Source organism: Carassius carassius, chromosome 28 (assembly GCF_963082965.1).
Source record: "Carassius carassius chromosome 28, fCarCar2.1, whole genome shotgun sequence".
Classification (NCBI taxonomy): domain Eukaryota; kingdom Metazoa; phylum Chordata; class Actinopteri; order Cypriniformes; family Cyprinidae; genus Carassius; species Carassius carassius.
Window position 1 is genome coordinate 23,333,600 of NC_081782.1, and position 8,543 is coordinate 23,342,142.

Sequence of the window (8,543 nt, forward strand, 5' to 3'; positions counted from 1 at the left end):
GCATCAAGTGCGATAACCACCTTAGGGACCACACTAGATACAGGAGAGTAAACTATACTTAAAAGTCGACGGATGTTTGTAAATGAGTGCCGCCCTGAAATAAAACCAGTTTGGTCAGCAGAAATCACGTCATGTATTGTGGTTTCTAGTCGTAAGGCAAGAGCTTTGGCCAAAATCTTTACATCACTGTTAAGGAGGGAGATGGGTCGGTATGAGCCACATTCTGTGGCATCTTTACCTGGCTTAAGCAAGAGAGTAATAGATGCTTCAGTTAGTGTCTGTGGGAGGGAGCCACGGGACAGAGAATCACTAAACATATCGAGCAAAATTGTTGATAGCTTGTTGGAAAACTTTTTTTAAAACTCTATAGGGAACCCATCAGGGCCTGGTGCCTTGCCACTTTGCATTGCTTTTATTGCATTAGAGATTTCTATATGATCTAGTGGGAGCTCAGTCTTAGTCGTATGTATTGCTGTTACTGAAGGGGTTTGGAGGTCCTTGAAAAAATGTTCCATATCAGAACCATCTTCTGTCATCTCTGACATATACAAATTTGAATAAAATAAGGCGAATGTTTATTGATTTCTACTGGATCAATAGTTAGTTCACCATCATCTTTCCGTATTTGGGGGATTTGTTGGGATGCCGAGTGGCATTTAAGTTGGTGTGCTAATAAACGTCCAGCTTTGTCGCCATGTTCATAGAAATATCCCCGTGATTTTAAAAGAAGACGTTCTGTCTTCTCAGTTGATATCAAATTATATTGCATTTGGAGATCCAGCTTTCTTTTGTAAAGCTCGGGGGAAGGAGAGGTAGAATACTGAGCATCCACCATAAATATTGATTTAATGAGCTCCTCTTGTTTGATTCTTTTAGTTTTATTTATTTTAGCTGAATATGATATAATCTCACCTCTGATTACAGCTTTTAATGTTTCCCAGAGGAGAGAGGGGGAGATATCATCTTTTTTATTTGATTCTATATAGTCGTCTATTTTTTGGGATATAATTTTGCAAAAGATGTCGTCGGTCAAAAGATTTCTGTCTAATTTCCAAAAGGGGCGTTCCAATTTGCAAAGAGGAAAAGGAAGATCTAGTAATACAGGCGCATGATCTGATATAATTATAGACAAATAATCTACTTTTGTGACAGAAGAAAGAAGATTCTGATCAATGAAAAAATAGTCTATTCGACTATATGAATGATGTACAGGAGAAAAAAAAGAAAAAGATTTTTCCACTGGGTACAAAAAACGCCAAGGGTCAACACATCCTATGTCATCCATAAAACATGATAAAAGTTTGGCCTTTTTGGAAAGGTTTGTAAGTTTAGAATGGGAGCGGTCAAGTGTTGGATTTATCACACAGTTTAAGTCTCCGCCAAAAATCAACTGGTGAGAATTCAAATCTGGAATTAATGAGATAATTTTACCCATAAATTTATCATCGTCCCAATTTGGGGCATAAATATTGACCAAAACCACAGGCTTATGATAGAGGAGTCCAGAAACCATCACAAAGTGTCCTTGAGGGTCTGAAATAATAGTAGTGAGACTGAACTGAATTTTTTTATGAATCACTATGGCTGTTCCACAAGTTTTGGAATTAAGATTAGAATGAAATATGTTACCAACCCAGCTTTTTTTAAGTCTGACTTGGTCTTTAACCAGTAGGTGGGATTCTTGAAGAAATGCCACATCACATTTTAAATGTTTAAGATGACTAAATATCCTGGCTCTTTTAACAGGCCCATTCAAACCTTTCACATTCCAACTAATGAAACGTACAGCAGCCCCTCTTGCATCAGTACCATACACCATGTTTAACTAAAAAAAATGTATATAATGCAAAGGAAAAGAAAAAAGATAAGAGAGAAAGGAAAATTAAGTGTAATGACTGCTGAAGTGCACAATTTATCAATTCTTCTGTTAAAAAAAAGAAAAAAAAGAAGATCCTATGTTGCAAAAGTGTGGAGTTGTCCCTTACCCTATCCCTAATCTTAACCTTATCTAAACACAAAACCAGAACAAAGCCTATACTTGTCCCTCTCCCTGAGGCAAGCTGCAGGCTAAACACCATTTCCAAGAGCTTCTGGTAGCACATTCTCTTAATATTTAGGCCTGAGGGGGCTCCCAGTTATTTTTAGTATTCAACAATAAATCCTCACAACATTCAAATGAAAAGAAAAGAAAAATATATATAATAATGGGAAAAAAAGAAGAAATAAATAAATAAATAAATAAAAAAGGGGAGTGAGATGGTTGGGAAACGCAGTAAAAGTCAACCACTGAACATTCACAGAGGCCAAAGCCTGTTCCCCTTATTGTAAGAAAAGAAAACACATATTATAAACATAGATACACGCACAAACATACCTATATGCACGCGCGCACACACATTTGGAAAGCGGCACGAGTGGCTTTAAGCTTTAAGTGTAAAAACTCGTGCATAGCATAGTATGAATTAGCCTAGCATAAACATCGTTATGTATCCGTACAAGACTGCTGTTTACCATTATAAGGTGAACATACACACCTTGAGTTCGGGTAATTAACCATCGTCGGGTTGTACAGACAGACCAGACTGCCACATGTGAGGTGAAGTCCTACTCTTTGCCGAACTTCTGGTCGAAAAACTTCTGAGCTTCATCAGGCGAGTCAAAAGTGAGTACATCGTTCCCATACATCACTCGCAGTCGGGTCGGGTGGAGCAGGTGGAATCTGACGTTCTTCTGATACAAGGCTTGCTTTATACCGTTAAACTCAGCTCTCTTTTTAGCGAGAGCTGCACTGAGGTCCTGATAAACCCTTATAGTGGCGCCTTGATACTTGAGCTCATGATTCCGGGCCCAGCACAGCGCAGCGCACTGACTGCATTCTAATAGGCTTCCACTTCTTGCACTAATTCAGAAACCACTGATGAAATGGTTGGCTGAGGGTGTCGTGAAAGCGTATCAGCGACCACCAGTTGTTTGCCAGGTACATATTGTTTGACAGGATTGTAACTCATCATCCGGAGCAACAGCCTTTGACATCTCAGTGGAACTGAATCAAGATCCTTTGATCAGAGGAATCAGTGGCTTATGGTCGGTTTGCAGGATGAAACTTTCCAATCCATACAAAAAACGTGAGAATTTTTCACAGGACCACACGGCCGCCAGGCACTCTTTTTCGAACTGGACGTACCTTTTTTCAGCAAAGGTCAGCACCCTGGAACAGTAAGCCACTGGTTTCAGATTTCCATCATGGTCCTGGAGCAAAACGCCCCCCAGACCGTAGCTGCTCGCATCTCCTAGGTCTTTGAGGACGACTGACATTTCCCGTTGAAAGATTTCAGGCGCGCTGGTGATCCCAAACGGTAGCCTGCAGAAAAAAAATCTTCCAAAAGGTGTAATGAACGTTGTCAGTTTAGCACAGTCCACATCCAGAGGAAGCTGCCAGAAGACACTGGCTGCATCGAGAAGTGAGAAAACTTTGGCGTGTGCTAGCCTAGGAAGGAAGTCATCAATTGTTGGCAGCACAAATTTCTCTCTTTTTACAGCTTTATTCAGTTGTTTCAGATCGACACAAATTGTTATTTGCCCTGTCTTCTTTGGAACGGCCACCATAAGGGCGCACCACTCTATAGGCTCAGTGATCTCCTCAATAACACCACATTGTACCATTCTCTCTAGCTCTGCCTTGACTACATACAAGCAAGGGCACGGACACCCGTCTTGCAGTGTGCACACTGTATGGTACAGCATCCTCCTTCAGGCAGATTTTAATGGGTTTTGTCTTCACTAATCCCAGTTCAGAAAAATAAATGGGTTGGAGCTCTTCTAGCCTGTTAACTAAACCCATTTCACTTGCTGCATCACGACCAAGGAGATTGTTTACATAGGGACCAGTCACCACAAATGCTTCAAAAATATACTGCTCATCTTTAAAGGTAGTCTTTGCTCTGAACTGACCTTTGCATTGCAATGTACCTCCTGAGCTCTCAAGTTTCACATTAACTTTAAGTTTTGGCTTGTACTTCAAAACTGAGAAGCTTTTCTCAGAAATGACACTTATGTCAGCGCCTGTGTCAAATTTAAAGTCTATGTCTATGCCCTGAATTGGGAGTGTGACAATCCAAGCTCCACTTTTGTCATCAATGCGAGTTAACTCACCCAGGAAATGTGCTACACTGCTGCCCTCTTGTGGTTTGATGACATCATGGACTTCTTGGGTTCTACAAACCAGGGGCGGACTGGCCATCTGGAGCACCGGGACTTTTCCCGGTGGGCCGCTGGCCAATGTGGGCCGGCCCACCTGGTACACAAATATCTTTTTTTTTTTTTTTAATGACGGAAATCATAATATTACATCTCTTTTCTACGCAAATGGATGAGTGAGTTGATCGCACGGCCGACAAGGAGTGTGTTTTGTTTGCATGTGAGTCTTTTGCCCTCCCTCCCTGTTTAGTTTGGTCTACTCCATTGCTTATCTTGAAACACGCCCCCTTTCACGTCGTCTAATATTTACAGAGAGAGAGAGAGAGAGAGACCGGTATCCGGTACAGCTAATTTCTCTGAGCAGCAGGCCACTGTATACGTTCACTTAAAACTGTGTTTACGAGAATACTTGCAAAGACAATTATTTTGAGATAATTGTATGTGTATGTGTTCATTCAGAAGTTACGATACGCGAAAGATGAATTAATTCTGTGTATGCACATTGTCTGAAACGCTGCTCTCAGTGCGTGCTTTGAACGAGTGCACGCAAGCTTCGAACGTGCACTAATTGTTTAAAACACTTGAATCGGCAAGATTTAGAAACAAGTGCAAACGATCAACTACGATCCGTTGCATCCCTTCAAGCCAGTGAACAACGCGAATCAAGTTAAGAGTTTTACATCACTGTTCAAGATAGCCCGTCGGGCAGGACGGCAATATATTTTGGAGCCCGACTGGAAAACAATAGCCCCGGGAAGCGATTTTACGAACCCTGCACCTCAGATCTATCCAGTTTGAGAACCATTGGTTTCCACACTGGTTTCGTGCAACAAAATAAATGAATATTTTAAAAGATTGACTCAAAAGAATAATCTGTACACGAATCAAACCATGAACTTGTATTACCGAGCCAAAGATGGACTAGGATTTACATAAGTTCCAGTCTGGATCCAGAACACCTGAGAAGAGATAATGCTGACCCCCTCAGAGGACTCCAGATGATGCTAACCCTGAATTAACAAACAGAACTAACAAATATTGCTACAAGTGTGATTGCATCATATAATAATTGCTATTAATAATGTTAATCGTTTGGCTGACTACGTCTTGTATTCATGTTTTTCAGAAAAATCCTGTCATATGCACATAAACTGACAGTCACCACTTATAAGCTACTACTAAATATTGTAGAAACATAATTTTCTTTAAAGTTGCTTCGTAATGATTTGTATCATAAAAAGCGCTATACAAATAAACTTAAAAGGGCTGTAATGCGATTTTTAATAGTTTTAAATTGTTTTTAGTTTGTATTAGTTTTAAATTTAAAGTCATAGTTAAATAAATGTACTCAAGATATGCTTTTCTTTTTACTTTAAATGTGACTTGAAGTAATTCAAAAGTAATTAGATTACATAACTTTCATATTGTGGTACTTGGATTACATCACTGAATACTTTTTTAATTAAGTAATTTGAGTATATTATTTATTAATGCCTACTATCAAAATCACTAATATTTGATTACCCACATTCTTCAAAATATATTTTTCTTTGTTTAACACAATAAATAAATTAATACAGGTTTGGGACAACATAAGTGACTAAATAATGACAGAAATTACATTTTTGGGTAACCGTTCTTTTAATGACAAGCGGCAGTATGTTTTTAACTGTCGCTTTAAGAGCTGCATGCATCTAATATACAAGCAGTTATTTTTTCTTAACTGTTTACATTCACTTTAGACATAACCAATTGTGTATATGTAATCCTTGTGTATTTTTGACAGTATTAGCTCAATCAGATGCAAAACATAACTTAGTCCATAGCTTAGCTTTTGTCAGGCTTTTCAGTGTGTGCGTTCTTCAGGTTTACGTGCTCCGAGAAAGCACCTGTCAGAACAGCACGCAAACAAAATGTTTAACTGACAAGGGTTTAAAGCACATGCAAATAATTTATTTTTGTGATTGCGAATAATTGCGATTGTAGTGTCCTTTATCCTCTACTGTTGAGTTAACATTTGATGTGAATGTCTGTCGCATTGTATTTTGAGATAGAGGCGTGCTGTAGCACAAGAATATTTTTTCAAGTGTTTTTTCACATTTATAATAAGAATAAATAAGTCTTTAACACAGAGAAATGTGTTGACATTAGTTGAGAAATAAAAGTTTAAACCAGTTGAAAACTAAAATGTGTATACATCCTGGTTAATTAAAAAAAAAAATTAGCTAAGGGCTCTCATAAATTGAATGCTGCCACACTCTTGGCAAGCTCTGCTTGATTTACGAGTGGTTTCTGGCTGACTGTTGAGGCACTTGGTGTGCAGATAAATGCCCCCAATTGTGTTGTTAAGGAAATGCTGGGCCAGTGTTGAAGCCTTATCTGAAAGCAGCATGGGGTGCCTCAGTGACCAAGTGTAAGCCCTCTAACCATTTTTAATTTTCCTCATTTACCTCAGTCAATGCTTAATGTCTTATGAGAGACGGAGATAAACATAAGGATGTGTAGCACAAGAACTGTTAAGACGATAGTAACCCATACACTCATTCTGAAAGACCCCTGTTTCTGATAATGTGGTTTTGGGCAGCTAAGATGTTAAATAAAAGTAATATTTGTTACAGTAGATAGTACTGTGCAATAAATAGTACTGGTCTTTTTTATTTTTCCATTCAATTGCAATGAATGCAGCTTTTGGCTTCCACAGTACTTGGGTGGAAAATTTTTATTTTTCATTTAGATTGTGAGTTACAATAAAACAGACAATATATAGCTGACAAATTATTCAATTAGACTGTCCTCATCTCTGAAAATAAATAACACAAACATAAAATATATCCCAGATAGCAACACATTATCTGGGCCAAAAGCAGGCCATAGCAATGCCACATGTCAGCCAAGAGCAAAGAAATAAACCAAGAAAACAAGCGTGTTAACAAGAAAATTCACTGAAGGAAAGAAAAGAACGGAAAAAAAACAACAAAAGGATAAACAGAAACTCAACAACAACAACAATTGACTGCAGCCACAGCCTTGGATAAATTCAGCTGAAAATAAAATAAATTAAATCTCTGAAGATCTAAGCAGAGGAAGATTAAGCATCTCCACAAACAGCCTTACCAGCTTCACTTATTACTAACCAGACAGACTTTATTACTCTTAGAGGTCTACAGAGGATATAGGAAGTATTATTAACAGAAGTTTAAATCTAATGATTGTTTCATAATGGTGATAATCCCCATAATGGTGATTCCTGTTTCCATTAGTTGGGCTCTTAAACTTATTACAATTCAGTTGTCTGTGCTTGCTGTTGTGTTCATTAAACACACTTGCAGTAACAAATGATGACAAAATGAGATCGAATGATGATAGTCAGCTACTGATTGTTCTACAATTATGGTTAAATAAATTGATTCACCCGTGTCATTTTACTCTAAAGATTGCATTGTGCCAATAATACATTTGCTAGGGATGGGTAGATCGACACCTAGTGTCGACACATTTTTAGTTTATGACACACTAGTAGTGCTTTAAAACAGTGTTCCGAAACATTGCATGAAATGAGGCTGTCACTAACCTGTGAAAATGAAGCTTCATTACCTCAATGACATGTCACCCTAGACTCAAATACAAAGCACGTTGACTGCGCAATCCATTTAGTCCAGTGTTATAGTTATATCAGTCGGCATGCCTACATGTATGTAGTGTTTTACGTGGTGTATCGTTGTTAATTATAGTACCACTATTAAACAATGACATGTGAATATCTGTTGACTGGATGAATATTAAAACACCTTAAAAACACCTGTTGCTCAACCACTAGCTGTTCCCAAAAACGATTTAAAAAAAAGGATACTTCCTTAACCACAAATATTTTTGCTGCTTGTAAATGGCATCCTCTATTGTCAACAGCTCACATTGGCAAGAAAAATATATATTTTTGCAAAATATATTACAGTTTTTCTGAATTGCTAAAACACATTTCTTGAACCCATCACTCATTTTCTCCAAACTTTTTAAACAGAAATCCAAATACTCAAAAATAAGTTCACGAAACCTCTGACTCTTCCATCTAAATAAAGCAATCACTGTAAAACCATTTCAGTTGGACTCAAAATCAAATGCTGCTCTCAGAACACACACACATGAGTCACTGAAATAAACACTACAGAGCATTCATTATAGACACTACAGAGAAAAATGGAGAACACAGTATCCAGAACATTTCAGAAAAGTTATATTGTATTGCGTAAACAATTTTCAATTCTGTAAAAAAGTAATTGTAACTGAATAAGGTGAATATATTGTATAGGCCTACTGTATGTATACTGCAAGAACAGTATTGTACTGAA